The sequence below is a fragment of the Triturus cristatus genome, chromosome 4_2 (genome assembly GCF_964204655.1).
Source record: "Triturus cristatus chromosome 4_2, aTriCri1.1, whole genome shotgun sequence".
NCBI lineage: Eukaryota > Metazoa > Chordata > Amphibia > Caudata > Salamandridae > Triturus > Triturus cristatus.
The window spans coordinates 929,361,187-929,370,151 of NC_140586.1; the positions used below are offsets into that span (position 1 = coordinate 929,361,187).

The 8,965-nt window shown below is 51.0% G+C and overlaps 2 non-coding genes across 2 annotated transcripts; both read left to right on the plus strand.

The window, feature by feature from the left end:
• Positions 1-2,454: 2,454 nt before the first annotated feature.
• TRNAG-UCC (transfer RNA glycine (anticodon UCC)) lies at positions 2,455-2,525 on the plus strand. Its single transcript has one exon. It is a non-coding gene; the product is annotated as a tRNA-Gly (tRNA).
• A 1,595-nt stretch (positions 2,526-4,120) lies between these two features.
• On the plus strand, positions 4,121-4,191 carry TRNAG-GCC (transfer RNA glycine (anticodon GCC)). Its single transcript has one exon. It is a non-coding gene; the product is annotated as a tRNA-Gly (tRNA).
• Positions 4,192-8,965: the final 4,774 nt, after the last annotated feature.

Below are 8,965 nucleotides of genomic sequence, written 5' to 3' on the forward strand. Positions count from 1 at the left end.
ATATCGCTCGACTGTTACCTCCGACATACACTGCTGCACCGGACTATCACAAAACGAGAGTTGTGAGAGGTGTATTCAGTAAAGAAGATACTGCTGGCCAAGAAGCAGGAGACTTTTTCAAAGGTTACCTTCCGTTCTGGGGGCCTATGGTCAACAGTAGAAACCTGCGTCAACTAACACGAGTAGTTGAATCCACCATTACCGAAACTGCGGGTGCCCTTAGTAACCTAACGGCTGAGCTTCAAGCGGATCGCCTCATGACGTTACAGAACCGTATGGTTCTCGATGTGTTACTTGCAGATCGAGGTGGGGTATGCAAAATGATCCAATCAAGTTGTTGCGTTTTTATCCCAGATAATGCGCCAACAGTATACAAGGCCATCTCTAAGCTACACAAAATCTCCGACTCCATTCAAGTAGAGGAAGGTGACTGGTCACTTATGGGATGGTTCTGGAATCTGTTATCTGCATGGGGGTGGAAGGTTCTAATGGTCATTGGTGTTACGTTAGTATTTTTATTCTCGTGCTGTCTCATTATTCAGTGTGGCCCTGCCTTATGTAGCGTTTGTGTTTCATCATGCATAAGAAGACCACCTGTTTCCAGAGATACGCCACGGGATAGAGTAATGCTACAACAACATATCAGTGACCTGATGAACATAGAACTGGACTCTGACATAGAGTGAGTTATTGCCTATGTAAGGGCAAAAGGACGGTCTGAGGTTCTGTAGCGATCCGAACCCGTGGATTCGGTATCATAGTACTGACACGATTTTGGTACCAATGAACCGCAAATGATCCATTGTATACGTGACAGTGTTTTCGCTGCGCAACCAGCACGAATTCACTGGAAACTAGGGCATTCTCTCTAAAAACCACGGCATCCATTTTAGTCACGGCATCCATCTTGTTTCTTGCCCTCACATAGTCAATGAACGGACGATGACCCCGGCAAGATCACCTTGTTAAGGACACGTAAGCTCGAGCCCGAGAAAGGCTGACGCTGCATGACTCGGCAGAATCAAGCTGCCTCCCTTGCCTGAGGCCAGTCCTGCTATACTGGATCTCGTGTCCATTGTCCTGACTGAAAGGCAGAAGACGATTGCCCTGCCCGTTTATGATCCATAAACACCTCTTATCCTACATTTCAATCCTTTGCACCTGGCACTGCTCCTTTCCTTCTGGGCTTTTACAATGGGGAGGATACGATTTTTATGATGGGGAGGATCGGGCGAAGAATGAAAAACTGTTGAGAGGACCTGATTGAATACCGAAAAACCCACAACTAATCATTGTTTGATATTTATTTATTATCTGTTTGGGATACCGGGTTGGGCATGAGAAATATTCGTGTAATGTTGCCCCGAGACATTTTTCTTGTATTTAAGAAGCGACCCACTTAATGCAATTTGAACAGTCTCCTAGATTCTGCCTCTGTGTGGTTCCTATGATTTCTGTGTCCCTGCAGTAATAAACCTTGGTCTTTGACGCCGCCATCGAGAAGCCCGTGTCTCTGTTTATTTGTGCACCGAGACAGGAGGAACTCAGGGGTCTTCGGGTGTTGTTTCCCTGACACCTCTGGACTCTTAAAAAGTCCAGAACCTCACCATCCAATCTTCACTGTGGCATGTTAGACTTGTCTTCTCTGTGAGCGGAGTCTCTTTCCCAGAGCAGGTGCTTTCTCTGAACTCTTGCTTTGTAAGACTGCTGGGCAAGGCCCTCCCTAGCCCCTCACTCAGATAGATACATTTACCTGCAGAGCTCAGCTTTGGAGAAAGAGAGGGGGCAGAGAGCGCAAAGGGGAAGGCCCAAGGTGCACACCTTATTTTACATAAAAGCTCGGGCTCTTGGGAGGACAGGGACATGAGGGTTCTCAGGGAAAGCCATCACATTAGTATTGATGGCTGGGCCTTGAAACACAACAATCCCGGAATGGCCAGGCACAAAATGCCTGTGCAATAGGCCTGACCATAGGCTTCTGGAGCTCTTGTTTTCCAGAGGCCCCAGTGGTCTAAGCCCGACCAGGGCTATAGGCCGCGTTGGGAGCGCGTTAGGGACGCAGGGCGCAGAACTCTACCCGTTTCACCCCAGCATTTCGGGGAGGACAGGGAATTTGGCAAAGACAGTGGGAAGGATTTTTAAGGAGGAGAGTTCAGTGACATGATCTGAAACAAAATAGTGCTGGTGATCTGGAGGCTGCCTTCTATGAGCCACTTCTTTTGGGAGCAGCCTGCCATCATGCCCTGATAACCACAACACTAGTCCCAAGCCAGTGACCTCAGCAAATGCAAAAACATTCATACTTATAGTCTCCTGCATCTGATTCTTGCCATCATGTGAAACGTTGGCATTCCAATGTCTGTTGCACACACTTTGTTCATAGGTGTGCAATTTGAGAGCGTGCGCCTCATCACTGTCTTGGACAGAGTTCTGTCTCTAGGCTACCCATGTGAAGCATTGGTGGTTCAGTGGTAGAATTCTCGCCTTCCACGTGGGAGGCCCGGGTTCGATTCCCGGCCAATGCAAGGCTGCCTTCTTTTGACTTTGCTTTCTAAATCAAATATGGGAACTCAGTGGGGCATAAAATGGGAAACAGTGACCCCAACTTGATTTGAACACACAACCTTCTGATCTGGAGTCAGACGCGCTACCGTTGTGCCACAAGGTCCTGTCCTTTTGAGTCACATCAGCAGATGTTGTGAGCCTTTTGATTTTTTCCCACCTCCTTATATGCCTAGGGTTGTATTACAAGGTTTGGCTTTTTGTTTTCCATCCTATTGATGAAATTGAGTGCAGGTGCAGAGAGAACGCAGAGGATTGAAATGTTCAGGTAAAGGGTCTCAAGCAGGAGCTCTAGACCAAAGGCACATTACTATGTTTTATTAAAGTGCTTCATGCATGCAAAAGGAAACGTCCCTGGGTGGGCTTGAACCACCAACCTTTCGCGTAACAGCCAAACGCGGTAACCGATTGCGCCACAGAGACTAGTGACGGAAGCACATCTCCTGAGACTCAACATATATCTTTATGTATGCGCGCCTGCCTTGAGCTTGTGTTATATAAGGCGTCTTTATCCTACTCAGCATTTGCCATTTGCTTAGTGTCTTGTCACTGTTGGGTGTTATGATGCGCAGACTACTGTCTAATGGTGTTAGGGCCAGTATTACAACCAGTCCCAGTGTATGAGATACATGTATGACTTTTCTGTGGCCTTCTTAGCGTAGCTATCTGCTCCTCTGGTGGCGTTCTACCAGCCTGTCAGGCGTGTGTCTTGGCCATCCAATCTTCACTGTGGCATGTTAGACTTGTCTTCTCTGTGAGCGGAGTCTCCTTCCCAGAGCAGGTGCTTTCTCTGAACTCTTGCTTTGTAAGACTGCTGGGCAAGGCCCTCCCTAGCCCCTCACTCAGATAGATACATTTACCTGCAGAGCTCAGCTTTGGAGAAAGAGAGGGGGAAGAGAGCGCAAAGGGGAAGGCCCAAGGTGCACACCTTATTTTACATAAAAGCTCGGGCTCTTGGGAGGACAGGGATATGAGGGTTCTCAGGGAAAGCCATCACATTAGTATTGATGGCTGGGCCTTGAAACACAATAATCCCGGAATGGCCAGGCACAAAATGCCTGTGCAATAGGCCTGACCATAGGCTTCTGGAGCTCTTGCTCTCCAGAGGCCCCAGTGGTCTAAGCCCGACCAGGGCTGTAGGCCGCGTTGGGAGCGCGTTAGGGACGCAGGGCGCAGAACTCTGCCCGTTTCACCCCAGCATTTCGGGGAGGACAGGGAATTTGGCAAAGACAGTGGGAAGGATTTTTAAGGAGGAGAGTTCAGTGACATGATCTGAAACACAATAGTGCTGGTGATCTGGAGGCGGCCTTCTATGAGCCACTTCTGTCGGGAGCAGCCTGCCATCATGCCCTGATAACCACAACACTAGTCCCAAGCCAGTGACCTCAGCAAAAACATTCATACTTATAGTCTCCTGCATCTGATTCTTGCCATCATCATGTGAAACGTTGGCATTCCAATTTCTGTTGCACACACTTTGTTCATAGGTGTGCAATTTGAGTGCGTGCGCCTCATCACTGTCTTGGACAGAGTTCTGTCTCTAAGCTACCCATGAGAAGCATTGGTGGTTCAGTGGTAGAATTCTCGCCTGCCACGTGTGAGGCCCGGGTTCGATTCCCGGCCAATGCAACGCTGCCTTCTTTTGACTTTGCTTTCTAAATCAAATATGGGAACTCAGTGGGGCATAAAATGGGAAACAGTGACCCCGACGTGATTTGAACACGGAACCTTCTGATCTGGAGTCAGACGCGCTACCGTTGCGCCAAGAGGTCCTTGCTTTTGGAGTCACATCAGCAAATGTTGTGAGCCTTTTCATTTTTGCCCACCTCCTTATATGCCTAGGGTTGTATTACAAGGTTTGGCTTTTTGTTTTCCATCCTATTGATGAAATTGAGTGCAGGTGCAGAGAGAACGCAGAGGATTGAAATGTTCAGGGAAAGGGTCTCACGCAGGAGCTCTAGACCAAAGGCACATTACTATGATTTATTAAAGTGCTTCATGCATGCAAAAGGAAACGTCCCTGGGTGGGCTTGAACCACCAACCTTTCGCGTAACAGCCAAACGTGCTAACCGATTGCGCCACAGAGACTAGTGACAGAAGCACATCTCCTGAGACTCAACATATATCTTTAAGTGTGCGCGCCTGCCTTGAGCTTGTGTTATATAAGGCGTGTTGGAAAAACCCACTCCCACACCGGAAGGGTGGTGGTGGTCTCCCCGACACACTGTGGTAGCTTGGCTCGAGTGGTCAGGAATCAGGCACCGTGCTAAGCATACGATATACCCATACAATAACCATGCGTGCATCCGTTCCAAAAACGACTCTACACCGTAAAAATTATGAAAATATCTTTCTTTATCTTCTTTTTCTCTTAGTTGCTGATTAGATCAATATTAACACAATCACAATATACAAGCGTTTTAAATAGTGCAGGTCAAATAAATGCTGTCTTAATGATTCAATAAATAGGGGTGATCATAAATAATTAAAGCATAAATATAAGTGCAATTCATACAGGCAATTAAATATTCTGAGGCAATAAATACTGCAAACCAATAAATACAGTGAAGCAATAAATAGGTTAAATACAATAAATACAGTGCACTCAATAAATAATTAAAAGCTGACAGTGACACTTATAGAACCAGATCACATTTGGATTCTTATGGGCTGAATTGGCCCAGGCACAGCTTGTGGTGAGGTGGTTGGCTTGAGGGTGTCTACTCCCTGGCTTGGACAAGGCTGAGGCCTAAACTGAGGTAGATTACGGGGGGATTCTAGAGATCTGGCTCCCCCACTCTACACAACCCCACTGAATTAGTCTCAGCTCACCCCTGGCACAGTCAGGCTGGTTCCAGCACCTCCCTAGCCCCTAGAGTAGTCTCTCAGGTCTCCACAGGGCCTTAGGCGCCCTCTACTCCACTTACTGCCCTTTTTCTGATGCTCCGACGCCGCTGGAGTCGTGTCGACGCCGTGAGGGGGTTCCGGTTCGATGTCGGCGGCCTCTGTTCGATCTCGACCTCCGATTCGATGACGTCGGGCAGTCTTGACTCGGTGTCGATGTCGGGTGGCTCCGGTCCGATGGCGACCTCGGATTTGATGACGTCGGCCGGCCTTGGCTCGATGTCGACTTCCGGCGGCTCCGGAGTGCGATCCCCACTCCCGACCTCCGGTGCTCCTCTCCTCAGGTTTCCAGCGACTCCGGAGTGCGACCTCCACTCCCGACCTCCGGCACGATTCTCCTCAGGTTCCGGCGACTCCGGAGTGCGATCTCCACTCCCGACCTCCGGCACGCTTCACCTCGGTCTCCGACGACTCCGGAGGGCGGACTTCACTCCTCTGATGACGCCGCTCACTCGACCTCGGGTGACTTCCTCCTTGACCTCTGGTACTCTCCACGACCTCCGTCGGCGCCCTCTCTCGACCTCCGGCGGCTCCGGGTACGACGTCTGCTTTCCAGTCAGCGCCGCTTCTCCACCTCGGGCTCCAGGTCTCAGGCTACTCGACGCCGGACTCCAGGGAAACCAGTATCCAGGTCAGGATCTTGCTGTTCTCTATTTCTAAGGCCTGTTCCTGCTGTCCAGGTCCTTAGGATGGTTTTTCTTGCTTCTTCCCACACAGGGCTCCAGGCTGGGCTCAGTCAGTAGGGACTAGTATCAAGGGTTGGTTTATGGACCCCACTCCAGGCACAAGTTTCCACCCCTGCTGCCTCACTCCTTCCTCCTTCAGATTTCTGCTGCTCTCTCTTCACCAGTCAGGTGCCAACTGCCAGCTCCAACTGCCAACTCTCTGTCTTAGCTTCCCAACATTCTAAACCGCCTCCAACTGTCACAGGGTTCCAGAATGTTGCAGAAGGTTCTAGTAGGTTCCAGTGGGTGCTGGTGATGTCACAGGTGGCCACCATTTTGTGCTCCAGGCCCTCAGACAGAAGTTCCAGGGGTAGATAAAATGGCTCCCTGAATCTGCATCAATACTAAAAAGTCTGGTGGTTCCCAAAAAGGAAAAATACCAACAGGGTTTGAGGCAAAAGTGGGACAAAATAAATAATGATGAGGAGGGACCACCCAAAGGGCTGACAGGTCTAACACGCGTCCCCCCCAGCTGAAAGTGGGGAGAGCTACCCAACCCCTTGGGAGTTCTCATCACTAAGGCGGAAATACCTTGAGAGACCGTCTGCATTGGCGTGGTCCACTCCAGGCCGATGTGCCACCTGAAAGTCCATTCCCTGTAGGGAGATAGACCACCTCAACAACTTGGGATTCTCCCCCTTCATCTGCATCAGCCAACGAAGGGGTCTGTGGTCGGTCTGAACCAGGAAGTGCGAGCCAAACAGGTATGGCCGCAACTTCTTCAGAGCCCATACCACTGCAAAGGCTTCACGCTCTATTGCACTCCACTTCTGTTCCCTGGGAAGTAGTCTCCGGGATAGGAAGACCACGGGTTGATCCAGACCCTCTTCATTGAGTTGCGATAACACTGCCCCAATGCCATGTTCTGATGCATCCGTCTGGACAATGAACTCCTTGGAAAAGTCTGGGGCCCTTAAGACCGGGGCCTCGCACATGGCTTTCTTCAATCTCACAAAGGCCTGCTGACAAGCCTCCGTCCAGACTACCCGTCGAGGTTGTTTCTTGGACGTGAGCTCCATGACGGGGGCTACGATGGTACCGTACCCCTTCACGAAGCGGCGGTAATATCCCGTGAGGCCCAGAAAAGCTCGGACCTCAGTCTGTGTCTTGGGGGGTTCCCAGGCCATGATGGCCTCGATCTTCGCCTGGAGGGGTTGCACCGCTCCCCTACCCACCAAGTGTCCAAGGTACACTACCGACCCCTGCCCGATCTGGCACTTGCTGGCCTTGATCGTCAATCCAGCTTGTCTCAGGGCCTGGAGAACAGCTTGCAGGTGACGCAAGTGATCCTCCCAGCTGTTACTGAAGACGGCTATGTCATCCAGATAAGCAGCAGAGAAACTCTCCATTCCGGTGAGGATCTGGTTCACCAGACGCTGAAACGTGGCAGGTGCGTTCTTGAGCCCAAAGGGCATCACACAGAACTGGTAGTGGCCATTGGGCGTGGAGAAGGCTGACGTTTCCCTTGCTCCATCAGTCAAAGAGATCTGCCAGTACCCAGAAGTAAGGTCAAAGGTACTTAGATATTGGGCAGCTCCCAGCCGGTCAATCAATTCATCCGCCCTAGGGATCGGATGAGCATCAGTTTTGGTCACTGAATTCAGTCCCCGGTAGTCCACACAGAACCTCAGTTCCGGTTGGGCACCCGGTGGTGCAGCTTTCGGTACTAACACCACCGGACTGGACCAGGGGCTGCTAGAAGGTTCAATCACTCCTAGCTCCAGCATCTTAGTGACTTCACTGTGAATGCTGGCCTTCACCTTGTCTGACATCCGGTAGATCTTGGACTTCACAGGTGGGCTGTCTCCTGTGTCCACGTCATGGACGCACAGGTGAGTCCTACCCGGGACAAGGGAGAACAACGAAGAGTACTGTCCCAGGACCTGGCGGCAGTCCTCCTGCTGTTCAGGAGTTAGAGATGGGGAGAGAATCACTCCCTCCACCGACCCATCCTTTTCTTGAGACGCAAACAAATCGGGGAGAGGCTCGCTTTCCACGTCCTCTCCTCCGTCAGTCACCATCATCAAGATGACTTCGGGCCTCTCGTGGTGGGGTTTGAGGCGGTTGGCGTGCAGCACCCGTAGGGGCTGACGAGGGGTCTTCAGGTCCACCAAGTAGGTAGCCTTACCCTTCTTCTCCAACACCTCAAAGGGTCCTGACCAGCGATCCTGGAGGGCACTAAGCTCTCCCGGTTCGATCACCCACACCTTCTGGCCAGGCTCCAACTCCACCGGGTGAGCGTTGTGGTCATACCACGCCTTCATTACTGCTTGGCTGGCTTCCAAGTTGTCAGAAGCTTGCTTCCACAACTTAGCCATTTGGCTCCGGAAGGCCAGCATGTAGCTCACCACATCCTGGGGAAGCTTTCTGGGAGTTCTTTCCCATCCGTCTCTCACCAGGTTGAGAGGTCCACGTACAGGGTGCCCATACAGAAGCTCGAAGGGGCTGAAGCCCACTCCCTTCTGTGGCACTTCCCTGTAAGAAAAGAGTAGACAGGGTAGGAGGACGTCCCATTTCCTCCGCAGGCTTTCAGGCAGACTTCTGATCATGCCTTTCAAGGTCTTGTTAAACCTCTCCACCATACCATTGGTCTGGGGGTGGTAAGGAGTTGTGAACCGGTAGGTCACTCCACACTCCTTCCACATCGCCCGCATGTACGCTGACATGAAGTTGGTCCCCCTGTCGGACACAACTTCCTTGGGAAAACCCACTCGGATAAAGATTCCTATCAGGGCCCTAGCCACAACAGGTGCTGTTATGGTCCTCAGAGGTA